This window comes from Zea mays, chromosome 8 (genome assembly GCF_902167145.1).
Source record: "Zea mays cultivar B73 chromosome 8, Zm-B73-REFERENCE-NAM-5.0, whole genome shotgun sequence".
Lineage (NCBI taxonomy): Eukaryota > Viridiplantae > Streptophyta > Magnoliopsida > Poales > Poaceae > Zea > Zea mays.
In genome coordinates, this window is record NC_050103.1 from 78,136,737 (window position 1) to 78,152,616 (window position 15,880).

Consider the following 15,880-nt stretch of genomic DNA (forward strand, 5'->3'; position numbering starts at 1 on the left):
CAGGTACTTTTGGGCGTGCCTCTGGGCCTCTAGCCGACCCCTAACAAATGGGGCACGGACGTCCGCTCGGATTACCCGCCGCAGCTCATCGGAGACACCATGTTCAGCGCCCTCTGAGGGCAACATGGCGCTTTCCCCCTCCTCCTTGCGGAAAGGCGACGCAGGGGCGTATGTAAAAAAGTCGAGTTTGTCCCTGACCGTCCTCTCGCCCTATGCAAAGGCTCGGGGGCTGCTCTCACAAACCTGGCTCCGGCCAAACCGTTGACAGCGTCAACATACCAGCCCGAGAACTTGGGACCCGACCGTGCACCCGGGCTACGGCCAGCTCGCATGAGGGAACGACCAGACCAGCCGAAGCATTGCACGAGGCATTAAGACCTCGGAGGAGTCAAACCACTCCTCTGATGCCTTGGGGGCTACACCCGGCGGGTGCGCTCACGCGCACCCACTGGAACAAAACGCAATCGAGAAAGGCTGGTCCCCTTGCAAAAAAGTGCGACAAAAGCCTCCAAGCGAGTGTTAACACTCCCTTCGAGGCTCGGGGGCTACTGTCGGGGACCATAATTAGGGGTACCCTCAAGGCTCCTAATTCTTAGCTGGTAACCCCCATTAGCACAAAGCTGCAAAGGCCTGATGGGTGCGACTAAGTCAGGGATCGGTCCATTCGAGGGACTCGATCACGCCTCGCCCGAGCTCAGCCTCGGACAAGGGCAGCTGACCCTGGAGGATCTCCGTCTCGCCCGAGGCCCCCTCCAGCGACGAACATACTTCCGGCTCGCCCAAGGCCCAGTCTTCGCCAAGAAGCAACCCTGGCCAGATCGCCACGCCAACCGACCAAATCGCAGGGGCATTTAATGCAAAGGTGGCCTGACACCTTTATCCTGACGCGCGCCCTTCAGTCGACAGAGCCGAAGTGACCAGCCTGACAGAAGGGCAGCGCCGCCTGTGCCGCTCCGACTGCTGTGCCACTCGACAGAGTGAGGCTGACAGGCAGTCAGGCCCGGCCTCAGGCACCATAGGAAACTCCGCTCCGCCCGACCCAGGGCTCGGACTCGGGCTCAGCCCCGGAAGACGGCGAACTCCGCTCCGCCCGACCCAGGGCTCGGACTCGGGCTCAGCCCCGGAAGACGACGAACTCCGCTCCGCCCGACCCAGGGCTCGGACTCGGGCTAAGCCCCGGAAGACGGCGAATTCCGCTCCGCCCGACCCAGGGCTCGGACTCGGGCTCAGCCCCGGAAGACGGCGAACTCCGCTCCGCCCGACCCAGGGCTCGGACTCGGGCTCAGCCCCTGAAGACGACGAACTCCGCTTCGCCCGACCCCAGGGCTCGGACTCAGCCCTGGCTTCAGCCGACGGTCTCCGCCTCGCCAGACCCAGGGGCTCGGACTCGACCTCGGCCACAGAAGACGGACTCGACCTCGACCTCGGAGGAGCCTCCACATCGCCCAACCTAGGGCGCGGACCGACCTCGTCAGCAGGAGGCGCCATCATTACCCTACCCCAAGCTGACTAAGGCTACGGGGAACAAGACCGGCATCCCATCTGGCTCGCTCCGCCAGATAAGCAATGATGGCGCCCCGTACGCTCTGTGACGACGGCGGCTCTCAGCCCCCTTACAGAAGCAAGAGGACGTCAGCAAGGACTCGACAAGCTCCGACAGCTGTCCTTCCGCCAGGCTCCAGCGCTCCTCCGACGGCCACGACACCACACGAACTGGGTGCCAAAACCTCTCCGGCTACCACGATGGCATGTACTTAGGGCGCTAGCTCTCCTCCGCTAGACACGATAGCACTCTGCTACACCCCCATTGTACACCTGGATCCTCTCCTTACGCCTATAAAAGGAAGGACCAGGGCCCTCTTACAAAGGGTTGGTCGCGTGGGGACGAGGACGGGACAGGCGCTCGCGTGAGGCCGCTCGCTCCCTCTCCCGCGTGGACGCTTGTAACCCCCTACTGCAAGCGCACCCGACCTGGGCGCGGGACGAACACGGAGGCCGCGGGATTTCCACCTCTCTCACGCCCGTCTCCGGCTGCCTTTTCTCCCCCCTTCGCGCTCGGCCTTGCGCCGACCCATCTGGGCTGGGGCACGCGGCGACATTTCACTCGTCGGCCCAGGGACCCCCCCGGTCTCGAAACGCCTACAGCTATCAATGGTCCAACTTGTGCCCCCAGATGCATAAACCTACAAGGTAATTTAAGCTTGAGTTTAGGTACCCAACTCTTGTTGGGTCCTACAAGGTTAGTCACATAAGACTTTGGAACCCAGATGCAAGTTTTGTCTCTCTTGCACTTAGGCCTAAACTTCTAGCAACTACTAGCAACTAGTTCTATTCTCATTGTTAGCAACTTCTAGAAACTACTTTTTACCTTGGTGATAAAACCTTAGCTCTGCATTCCCTTAGGAACAACTTCAGAGCTCTTTCACCTTTACTTGGTGATAAAACCTTATCTCTGCATTCCCTTAGGAACGATTTTGAAGCCTTTTCACCTTTACTTGGTGATGAAACCTTAGCTCTACATTCCCTTAGGAATGACTTTGGAGCTTTTTCACCTTTACTTAGTCGTATTGGAGGCTTAGGCATTGATCTCTTCACTGACTTTGATTTTCTACGTTCAAGAATACCACTTTGTGGGAATTATACCGTTATTGACTTCAAGTACTCCTTGAACAAGTATTAAATCTTCGGCCCCATTAAAAAACCATAACCCCACATAAGGAAAAAGGGTGTTGAAGCTTGAGATTAAATGTAATATCTTCAAAGCTCACCATCATTCCATGATCTTGGAATGTCATTTCCTTCAATATCTTTTAATCTGTATAAACCTAGTTTGTTTGAAGTTGAGACCAGGAAGGGGCCTTCCCCCTTCACTTGTAATTTGCCCGTTGTATCTGGGTTTGCTACCCTTCAGAGCACAAGATGGTCTGGTGATATGTTCCTGAGTTTCACTTTCCTATCTCTCCATCTCATTGTTTTGGATTGATACCTTCTTATGTGTTCAATTGCTTCAAGTCTCGACTCTTCTATTACATCGTTCGAAATTTTTTCATCATCCTGATCTTGAGTCGAAGTTGTGACTCTTGCTAAACCCAGCTTAACTTCTTTGGGGGTAACTGCTTCATCACCGAGGAGAAGTCTAAACGGTGTAAAACCAGTGGATCTTGATACAACCAAGCACCCCCTCAATGTCCCCGCCGGTATGTGAAGTTGCCCTCGAAGTTCCACCAGCTAAAGAGAAGATTTTCTTCAAAGCATTGTAGCACAAAGGAATTACCCCGAAGCTGCTCCAAAGTTTCCAATATCCTTTGATTTTCTATGTCCTTGCTAGCAATACTATCTTTTGTAGTTTTGAGGTTGGTATGAAGTTTGATGATTGACTTGTCATGTTCTTTTATCCTCATCATATCAACATTATGCACCTTTAGTGCTTCTTCCTTTTCCTTCTCGACCTTGGCCATTTTCTGTAACACCCAAAGTGGAGAAAACAAATGAGAAGAAGTTTGGGATATATAATGTATGGATTGTTTCTTTCATTTGGCACCCACATGAATATACCCATACAACTTAGCATGAATAAAATCCTTAACAAATATATATATATATATATATATATAATATTTCAGCATGCTGGTATTTATGCTTGTTGCATTTTAATTGCTGAGAACATAAATGAAAGTTTGGAATTTTGAGTTGAATTTGAAAATAAAATGAAAAAGAAAAAAGAAAAAAAAAAGAAGGAGAAAGAGAAAGAAAACCTCGCGTTGGGCCATTTCCTTCTTAGTCGGCCCATCCCGTTCTATTCCTCTGCGTGACCCAAACAGAAAAAGGTGCGCACATGATGTGTGTCTGGCATGTGGGCCCGAGTGGTCGGCGCCCAGCAGACTTGGAAAACGGATGGGCTCTCGCTAGACCGTGGGGCCGGGTGTCGTGCGTGTGCGGATCCCTGGCTTTGCTGACTGGTGGGCCGCATCGGCCAAGCCATCGTCTTCAACCAACCTAAGCCGAGTCTCCGCAAAATTGCCGAGGGAAGCAGGCAGGTTGTTGCAAACAGGTTGTGCTCGGTGCGCAGGGGGTGCCCATGAGCATAAGTACAAGGGCCTCGCGACCCATGGGGTGATTGGAGCGAAAGAAAAGGGAGAGTTAGAGCCACTAGAGTAATATAGAGAGAGCGCTCGAGAGGGCGAAGAAGGGTTCACCGCGGTGGTCGTCGTGAGTCGATCTCGCGGAGCGCCAGCAATCCAAGCCCCAAGTTGCGACAGGAAGTTTCACGCAATTGCGTGCGATCGATTCCTGAAGCTGGTAACGCGCGGGAGTCACCGGTGTGGCATCAATTTCTCGTCGTCGCAGCAGGACCGCCGTACAACATTGCCCAACCTCATCGTCACCAGATTTGAGGTGAGAAGCGCATCATTTACTTCCCCATCCTTCTCTCGTCATGTAGAACCTCTCGGATTAGTGTTTGGAGTGCACTGGCTCCCGGGCGCGATACGCCGGCAGGAGCTCCGCCGTGTCTGCGGGCGCTGCCGCTCGTGCGATGTCGGGGTGAAGGGAGAACATGGTGGCCATTGATCGAGATCTGACGGCCACAATTAAATTACTGTAACGATTCAACAAGAGAGAGTGTGGATCATGGGATCGGGATCGGGTGGATCTGGTTCAATGTAGGTTAATGTGGAGTGGTAGCCATCGATCGCGATCCAACGGTCTTGGTGGCTTACCACTTCGATTAAGAGCCGGTCTAATCTGGATCACACGTTTTTTGATCCGACGGCCGAGATCCACGAATACCCCTCCGACCTGGAATTTTTGTAAAAGAGCCCCTGTAGTTTTGATGATTGAACCCGATGTTCATACTGAGGTAATGATTAATACGGATTGGTCCTGGTGAAAGGGAAATGGGCTTATACATCATATAATCGATTTTGGTGTTTGACGCCCATCACAAACCACGTGGACTAACTAGTTTGCCTAGTTGTCATTTATCTTAGGTGCATAAAGTTCAACATAAACCAAAGGAGGAGGAGATATTCCCAAATAGGGGGAAAATTACTAAGGGCTCTCAAGTATCTTCGTTTTTGGTGATTAATGTCAAAGGGGAGAATTAATTGGCCCAAAGCAAAAGGACCGCACCACCAAATTTTTAAAAACTATTTCACAAAGGGGAAGAAATTATTTCAATTGCAAAAACCCCTTAACAGCTAAGGGGAGAACTTCTTCAGGGGGAGCTTTTATTCAGCCAAAGGAAAAGCATTTGAAACAGGAGGAGAATTTTTAAAATCTTGAAAATGTTTTTTTGAATCATATTCTTACACCATTGGCTATTTGCAAAAGGATTTTAAAAGACTTTTACAAAAGTTTTGCAAAAACAACCTAAGTGGTGCAAATGTGGTCCAAAATGTTAAAATAGAAGAAAGCAATCATATATACTTAGAAATATTTTCAATTGGTTTAAATTCAAAGTAACTTATGCACATCTGTCAAAATGACAAACTAGTTACATTCCTCCACTTTATATTTGCTTTGTTTGTGTTGGCATCAATCACCAAAAAGGGAGAGATTGAAAGGGAAATGGGCTTATACATTTCCTATAGTCGATTTTGGTGTTTGACGTTCGTCACAAACCACGTGGGCTAACTAGTTTGCCTAGTTGTCATTTATCTCAGGTGCATAAAATTCAACATAAACCAACATAGAAAATAAGTTGGGAACTCAACAAAGTTTGGAGCAAAGACAAGCATTGGTGCTGCCAGTGGCGCACCAGACACTGTCTCGTGTGCACCGGACACTGTCCGGTGCCCAGGCCAAGGCACTCGCGAACTGGACGCTCTCGGGTTTCTCTAGAGTCGCTCCGCTATAAATCACTTGACTGTCCGGTGTGCACCGGATAGTGTCCAGTGAGCCAACGAAGCAACGGTCAACTGAGCCAATGGTCGACTGCGTGAACAGTAAAAAGTGCACAGTGTAGGAGTCAGAAGTCAGAGCTACGAAGTCAGAACGCACCAGACTGTCCGGTATCGCAAGAGGACAAAGGACTTCAATGGTCAAACACCCAAACCCCAACGGCCTGCTGACATGGCACGCACCGGACAATGAACAGTGCCATGTTCGGTGCACCACCGGACTGTCTGGTGTGCCCATCGACATCAAAGTCAGCCAACCGCTAGGAAGTGGTTGGAGGCTATAAATACCCCAACCACCTCCATTCAAGTCATCCAAGTTTTCTGAACTCCACATTCATTACAAGAGCAAAAGCATTCACTCCAAGACACATTCAAAAGATCAAATCCTCTCCAAGCCTCAAAATCAACTCAATTGCTTAGTGACTTGAGAGAGGGTGTTTTGTGTTTCTCTTGTTGCTCTTGTTGCTTGGATTGCTTTCTCCTTCTTATTCTAATTCTTCTAAGTGCTTTGTAAAGCCAGCAAAAGATACCTAAGTGTGTGGTGATCCTTGCGGGGTCTTAGTGACCCAAGTGATTAAGGAGAAGCACTCGACCGGTCTGTGTGACCGATTGAGAGAGGGAAAGGGTTGGAATAGGCCTGGCCTTTGTGGCCTCCTCAACGGGGACTAGGTTCTTTGGAACTAAACCTCAGTAAACAAATCGTCGTGTTCATTTGTGTTGATCTCCACTCGATTTGTTTCCCCTATCCTCTCTCTCTCAAAGGTTCACTTGCTCATATTGATTTGAGTTTGCTCCCAAGGCTATCCGCATTGATTGAGGAACTCATAGCAAGGCGAACTATCTTCTGCACTCCGAATTATTTCTAACACTAACCTCGGGCATAGTGCGTGTTCAAAGTTTATAAGCTTCAGGTTTCGCCTATTCACCCCCCTCTAGGCGACTTTCAATTGGTATCAGAGCCCGGTGCTTCATTAGAGTCTAACAACTTGAAGTGATGTCTGCCGAACACGCCAAGAGGGAGATAGTCATCAGCGAAAAGACCGAAGGCTCGAGAAGGAAGAACGACGAACGGACTCCGTCCGACGATAAGCACAAGGTGGAAACCGCTTCCTCCATCAAGTCACTTAGGAAGGGTGATAAGAAGAAAAAGAAAATGAAGAAGGTGGTCTACTACGAGACCGACTCTTCGTCACCTTCCACATCCGGCGCCAAGTCTACAACTTCGAAACGCCAAGAGCGTAGGAAGTATAGTAAGATGCCTCTACGCTATCCTCGCATTCCTAAATGTGCTCCTTTACTTTCCGTACCCCTAGGCAAACCACCATATTTTGATGGTGAGGATTATTGTATGTGGAGTGATAAATTGAGGCACCATCTAACCTCACTCCATGAAAGCATATGGGATATTGTTGAGTTTGAAGCGCAGACACCACAGGTGGGCGACGAGGAATATGACTCCGATGAGGCCACCCAAATAAGGCATTTTAATTCCCATGCAACTTCTATACTCCTCGTCTCCTTATGTCGAGAGGAGTAAATAAGGTGCAAGGGTTGAAAAATACCAAAGAAATTTGGGATGTCCTCAAGAGGGCGCATGAAGGGGACGAGGTGACCAAGATCACCAAGCGCGAAACGATCGAGGGAGATCTCGGTCGATTTGTCCTCAACAAAGGAGAAGAGCCACAAGTAATGTACAACCGGCTCAAAAATAATGGTCAACCAAGTGCGCAACCTCGGGAGCACCAAGTGGGATGACCATGAAATGGTCAAGGTTATTCTTAGATCTCTTGTTTTTCGTAATCCCACTCAAGTGCAACTAATCCATGGAGATCCTAGATATAAACAAATGTCCCCCGAGGAAGTAATTGGCAAGTTTGTGAGCTTTGAACTAATGATCAAAGATTCCAAACACATTGTCAACTTGGAGCAAGGCACCACCTCCACACCCGAGGTGCAACCCGTTGCATTCAAAGCAACGAAAGAGAAGAAGGAAGAGTCTACATCAAGTAGACTCCCAATCGACGCCTCCAAGCTCGACAACAAGGAGATGGCTCTTATCATTAAGAGCTTTCGACAAATCCTCAAACAAAGGAAGGGGAAGGACTACAAACCCCGTTCCAAGAGGGTGTGCTACAGGTGTGGTAAGTCCAGTCACTTTATTGCAAAATGTCCATATACAAGTGACAGGGACAACAACAAGAAAGGGAAGAAGAATATGGAGGAGAAGAGATATTACAAGAAGAAGGGTGGCGAGGCACATGTGGGGCGGGAATGGGACATCGACGAGAGCTCCATCAACTCCTCCGATGAGGACGCTGCCAACATCGCCATCAACAAGGGACGTCTTTTCCCCAATGTCGGCCACAAATGCCTCATGGTTAAGGACGACAAAAAGAAGAAGGTACATTCTAGAGATACTCCCAAATATACTACTTCCGATGATGAGGGTAGGTCTAGTGATATTGAAGATGATCTAACCTCTCTTTTTGCAAACATTACCAAGGACCATAACAAGAAAATAAATGAATTAATAGAAACCATTAACGAGAAGGATGATCTCTTGGAATGCCAAGAGGACTTACTCGTTAAGGAAAATAAAAAAAATTGTTAAGTTGAAAAATGCTTATGCTCTTGAAGTAGAAAAATGTAAGAATTTGACTAGAGAGCTTAACATTTGCAATGATTCAATTTCTTGTCTTAGAGATGAAAATGCTAATTTAAATGCTAAGATAGAAGAATTGAATGCGTGCAATATTTCTACATCTACTGTTGAGCATGTTGCTATTTGTACTAGATGTAGAGATGTTAATATTGATGCTATGAATGATCACATTACCATGATTAAAGAACAAAATGATCACATAGTCAAATTAAATGCTAAAATTTTCGAGCATGAGTTAGAGAATGAAAATTTTAAATTTTCTCGTAGCATGCTCTATAGTGGGAGACGACCTGGCATTAAGGATGGCATTGGCTTCCAACAAGGGAGCAAAGCAACATCAAGCTTAATGCACCCAAGAACAGACTCTCTAATTTTGTTAAGGGTAAGGCTCCCATGGTTCAGGATAGAGAAGGTTACATTTTATATCCTGAGAACTATCTTGAGCACAAAATTAGGAAAACTCGTGCTAGAAAACCTCATATTGTTTCTCACATGCTTATATGTATAGTAATGAGGCATCTAGCTCTAGACATTCAACTCATATCAAAATGCCTAAAAAGAAAGTTGTCAATGCATCAAATGAACATAGCATTTCATTTAATACTTTTGATGCATCTTTTGTGCTAACTAACAAATCAGGCAAAGTAGTTGCCAAATATGTTGGGGGCAAACACAAGAGTCCCAAGACTTGTGTTTGGGTACCCAAGGTGCTTGTTTCTAATGTAAAAGGGCCCAAGACCGTCTAGGTACCTAAGAACAAGGCCTAAATTTGTTTTGTAGGTTTATGCATCCGGCGGGTCAAGTTGGATAATCGACAGCAGGTGCACAAACCACATGACAGGGGAGAAAAGAATGTTCTCCTCATGAGAAAAATGAAGGTCCCCAAAGAACGATTACATTCGAGGATGGAAATCAAGGTTTGGGTAAAATTGCTATATCTCCTGACCATTTCATTTCTAATATTTTTAGTAGATTCTTTAGATTACAACTTGTTTTCTGTTTCTCAATTATGCAAAATGGGCTACAACAATCTCTTTACTGATACAGGTGTTACTGTCTTTAGAAGAAGTGATGATTCAATAGCTTTTAAGGGAGTGTTAGATGGTCAGCTTTATTTGGTTGATTTTAATGATAACAATGCTGAACTAGACACTTGCTTAATTGCTAGGACCAATATGGGCTGGCTCTGGCATCGCCGACTTGCCCATGTTGGGATGAAGAATCTTCACAAGCTTCTAAAGGGAGAACACATTTTAGTACTAACAAATATTCATTTTGAGAAAGACAGGATTTGTAGCGCATGTCAAGTTGGGAAGCAAGTTGGAGCTCATCATCCACACAAGAACATCATGTCAACCGACAGGCTGCTTGAGCTGCTCCACAAGGATCTATTCGGCCCGATCGCTTATATAAGCATCGGCGGGAGTAAGTATTGTCTTGTTATTGTGGATGATTATTCTCGCTACACTTGGGTATTCTTTTTGCAGGAGAAATCTCAAACCCAAGAAACATTAAAGAGATTCTTAAGACGAGCTCAAAATGAGTTCGGATTAAGAATAAAAAAGATTAGAAGCGGCAATGGAACAAAGTTCATGAATTCACAAGTTGAAGGATTTCTTGAGGAAGAGGGCATCAAGCATGACTTCTCTTCTCCCTACACACCTCAACATAATGGTGTAGTGGAGAGTAAGAATAGAACTCTTTTGGATATGGCAAGGACCATGATTGATGAGTACAAGACATCGGATCGATTTTTGGCGGAGGCGATCAACACCGCTTGCTACTCCATCAACTGTTTATATCTTCACCGAATCCTCAAGAAAACATCATATGAACTCCTCATCGGTAAAAAGCCCAATGTTTCCTATTTTAGAGTTTTTGGGAGAAAATACTTTATTCTTATTAATAGAGGTAGAAATTCTAAGTTTGCTTCTAAAGCAGTAGAAGGCTTTTTACTTGGTTATGACTCAAACACAAGGGCATATAGAGTCTTCAATAAGTCCACTAGATTAGTTGAAGTTTCTTGTGACATTGTGTTTGATGAGACTAATGGCTCCCAAGTGGAGCAAGTTGATTTTGATGAATTAGATGATGAAGAGTCTCCATGCGTCGCGCTAAGGAACATGTCCATTAGGGATGTGTGTCCAAAGGAACCCGAAGAGTATCCACACGCACAAGATCAACTATCATCTTCCATACAAGCATCTCTACCAATTCAAGATGAGGAAATGGCTCAAAAAGAAGAGGATGAAGATCAAGACGATGAGCCACCTCAAGAGGAGGACATTGATCAAGGGGAGATGAAGATGATGAAGACAAGGAAGATGATCAAGAAATTCAAGTTCAAAGACCGCCACACCCAAGAGTCCACCAAGCAATTCAAAGAGACCACCCCGTCAACTCCATACTTGGTGACATCCACAAGGGGGTAACCACTAGATCTCGAGTTGCTCATTTTTGTGAACATTACTCTTTTATGTCTTCTATTGAGCCATACAGGATAGAGGATGCACTTAGAGATCCGGATTGGGTGGTGGCAATGCAAGAGGAGCTCAACAACTTCACGAGAAATGAGGTATGGCATTTAGTTCCACGTCCTAACCAAAATGTTGTAGGTACCAAGTGGGTATTCCACAACAAGCAAGATGAGCATGGTGTGATGACTAGGAACAAAGCTCAACTTGTTGCAAAAGGTTATTCACAAGTTGAAGGTTTGGATTTCGATGAAACCAATGCACCCGTAGCTAGGCTTGAGTCAATTTGTATATTACTTGCCTATTCTACTTACCATGGCTTTAAGTTATATCAAATGGACGTGAAGAGTGCCTTCCTCAATGGTCCTATCAAGGAAGAGTTATATGTTGAGCAACCTCCTAGCTTTGAAGATAGTGAGTATCCTAACCATGTTTATAACCTCTCAAAGGCGCTTTATGGGCTCAAGCAAGCCCCAAGAGCATGGTATGAATGCCTGTGAGACTTTCTTATCACTAATGGCTTCAAAGTTATAAAGCTGACCCTACTCTATTCACTAAAACAATTGCTAAAAACTTGTTTATATGCCAAATTTATGTTGATGATATTATATTTGTATCTACCAACAAGTCCTCTTGTGAAGAGTTTAGTAGGATCATGATACAGAAACTCGAGATGTCTATGATGGGGGAGTTGAAGTATTTCCTTGGATTTCAAATCAAGCAACTCCAAGAGGGCACCTTCATCAGCCAAACTAAGTACATTCAAGATATTCTTAAGAAGTTTGGAATGAAGAATGCCAAACCCATCAAGACACCCATGGGAACAAATGGGCATCTCGACCTCGACACGGGAGGTAAATCCATAGATCAAAAGGTATACCGGTCGATGATAGGATCTTTACTATATTTATGTGCTTCACGACCGGATATTATGCTTTCTGTATACATGTGTGCAAGGTTCCAGGCAAATCCTAAGGAAGTTCACCTTAGGGTTGTGAAAAGAATCATGAGATATTTAGTTTACACTCCTAAGTTTGGGCTATGGTACCCCAAGGGATCTACCTTTGATCTAATTGGGTATTCCGATGTCGACTATGTCGGATGTAAAATTGACAAGAAGAGCACATCTGGGACTTGTCCGTTTCTAGGAAGATCTCTGGTGTCTTGGGCTTAAAAAAGCAAAACTCAGTAGCTCTATCCACCGCCGAAGCTGAGTATATTGATGCAGGACATTGTTGTGCACAATTACTCTGGATGAGGCAAACACTTAGGGACTATGGTTACAAGTTGAGAAAAATCCCTCTCCTATGTGATAATGAGAGTGCAATCCGCATGGCGGATAATCCCACACTAAGCACATAGACATCTGGTATCACTTTTTGAGAGATCACCAACAAAAGGGGGATATCGAAATTGCTTATGTTAGCACCCACAACCAATTAGTCGATATCTTTACCACGCCCCTGGATGAAAAGACTTTTAGCAAGCTTCAGAATGAGCTAAACATCTTAGATTCTAGGAACTTGGATTGAAACATTGCACACATAGCTAATATATACCTTTGATCATGTCTCTCTCATTTGGTACAAATGCATATTTCTTAATCTTCTTGTGCCAAAGCTAAGATTAATGTGCTTCCATGAGTATCTCTATGATTAGTCTTAGATTGAAAGGGAAATGGAGTATTCGGCGAAGGCAAGGCTTCCACTTAACTCTGTCAGTATCATTTACCCTTTGCCCTCCTCATAAACTTACACTCATATCCTTTTTACCAAAGGAGGAGAAGATAGGCCCAAATAGGGGGAGAATTACTAAGGGCTCTCAAGTTTCTTCGTTTTTGGCGATTAATGCCAAAGGGGGAGAATTAATTGACCCAAAGCAAAAGGACCGCACCACCAAATTTTCAAAAACTATTTCACAAAGGGGAAGAAATTATTTCAATTGCAAAAACCCCCTTGACATCTAAGGGGAGAACTTCTTCAGGGGGAGCTTTTATTCAGCCAAAGGAAAAGCATTTGAAACAGGGGGAGAATTTTCAAAATCTTGAAAATGTTTTTTTTAAGCATATTCTTATACCATTGGCTATTTGCAAAAGGATTTGAAAAGACTTTTACAAAAGTTTTGCAAAAACAACCTAAGTGGTGCAAATGAGGTCCAAAATGTTAAAATAGAAAAAAGCAATCATATATACTTAGAAATATTTTCAATTGGTTTAAATTCAAAGTAACTTATGCACATCTGTCAAAATTACAAACTAGTTACATTCCTACACTTTATATTTGCTTTGGTTTGTGTTGGCATCAATCACCAAAAAAGGGAGATTGAAAGGGAAATGGGCTTATACATTTCCTATAATCGATTTTGGTGTTTGACGTCCATCACAAACCACGTGGACTAACTATTTTGCCTAGTTGTCATTTATCTCAGGTGCATAAAGTTCAACATAAATCAACATAGAAAATAAGTTGGGAACTCAACAAAGTTTGGAGAAAAGACAAGCATTGGTGCTGCCAGTGGCACACAGGACACTATCTGGTGTGCACCGAACATTGTCCAGTGCCCAGGCCAAGGCACTCGCGAACTGGATGCTCTCGGGTTTCTCTGGAGTCGCTCCGCTATAAATCACCGGATTGTCCGGTGTGCACTGGATAGTGTCCGGTGAGCCAACGAAGCAACGGTCAACTAAGCCAACGGTCGACTGCGTGAACAGTAAAAAGTGCACAATGCAGAAGTCAGAAGTCAGAGCTGCAAAGTCAGAACGCACCGGACTGTCCGGTGTTGCAAGAGGACAAAGGACTTCAATGGTCAAACGCTTCAAACCCCAACGGTCTACTAACGTGGCACGCACCGGGCAATGAGCAGTGCCATGTTCGGTGCACCACCGGACTGTCCGGTGTTCCCATCGACAGCAAAGTCAGCTGTTGGGGACTTGTTCTCAAATGCTAAGAGTTAAGAACAAGGCAACATAAAAAGTGTTAAATGTTAAAGTCCTTCGTCCTTCAAGACATTATGTCCCTTCGGATATAATGAATTCCGGACGAAGGTTAAGAAGGAAGAGACCTTCGTAAGCTCGATAGATGATAAAGAAGAATGCGTATATGAAATACAAATAATAATGCATATATTATCATCAACTTATTTTTTATTTGCATTATCATATCCATAATAACAAATTATAAATGTACCTTCAGATTGACGGAAAGTAAAGATACAGGCGTGATGCGAAAAGCGAATGCCAAGTCAGCGTGAACAGTACGGGAGTACTGTTCATCTATTTATAGGCACGGGGCGCAGCCCGTGTAGAATTACACTAATGCCCTTTACATTTATCAATAACTCTATAGTAATTCTTTGAGGTCTAATTTGGCTTTTCATCTTTAAGTCGGTTCCCCTTTTCTGCTGTCATGCCGAAGCTTTTCTGCGCATAGCTTCGTGATCATCTTAACCTTCGTCATAATCGCTTTTCGTCCCACTCAAGCTTCGTCCTGACCATACTCTTGTATACCCACAACCCGTTTCCGAAGATACCTGTTCACATATTTCACTTGGAAAACATTGTCAAATCATGTTTTTGAGGACCTTCGAAAGCTGAAGGCCCACCTCCGGTGAACTCACTTCCACTTTTTTGAGCTGATGGCTTCGATCAAGAATCAAGCTGGAACTGCTTCGGCTCCGAAGCTGGTTCTCCCGATAACAGGCGGTTCATGCTCAGAACTGGCCAACAAGAAACAAAAGAAGGAGGCACAGAGAAGAGTACAACATGTAGGGGTACAAGGACCCTTCATCAAATCAAGATGGTCTCACATTCCAATTACTTTTTCTCAAGAGGATCTTCAGCTCAAGGATTACCTACACAATGATGCTATGGTTATCTCTTGTGTGATCAAAGGATTTCTGGTCCATAATGTTTTGGTTGATACAGGCAGTGCAGCTGATATCATATTCGCTAAGGCCTTCAGACAGATGCAAGAGCCCGAAGACAAGATTCATGATGCCACACATCCCCTTTGTGGCTTCGGAGGAAGACAGATTGTAGCACTCGAAAAAATCACAATGCCAGTAACCTTCGGATATATCAACAACACAAGGACTGAACAAGTTGTATTCGATATTGTTGACATGGAATACCCTTACAATGCAATCATTGGTCGTGGTACTCTCAATGCCTTCGAAGCAATTCTTCATCCAGCATATCTTTGCATGAAGATACCTTCAGACCAAGGACCCATTGCTATTCATGGAAGTCAGGAAGCTGCCAGAAGGGCCGAAGGAAATTGGACAGACTCAAAAGCAATCCATAACATAGATGGAGCTGAAGCTTGTGAGCAATACAAGTTCAGAAGGGAGAAAGCTGCTTCGGCCGATCAGCCGAAGCCCATGCTTTTATGCGAGGACATAGCAGAGCAGAAGGTGCTGTTAGGATCTCAACTATCCGAGGAACAGGAGAAAACCTTGATAAGGTTTCTGTTCAACAACAAAGATGTTTTCGCATGGTCAGCCAATGATCTTTGCGGAGTTAACAGGGATGTTATTGAACACTCGCTCAATGTTGATCCATCCTTCAGACCCAGAAAGCAGAGGCTTCGGAAGATGTCTGATGACAAGGCCGAAGGTGCTCGGAATGAAGTGAAAAGACTCCTCAGTGCCGGAGTTATCAGAGAGGTAAAATACCTAGAATGGCTGGCTAACACTGTTATGGTAAAGAAGGCCAATGGTAAATGGAGGATGTGTATCGATTTTACTGATCTCAACAAGGCCTGTCCGAAGGACGAGTTTCCATTGCCAAGGATAGATTCCCTAGTTGATGCAGCAGCTTCATCAGAGCTTATGAGTCTGCTGGATTG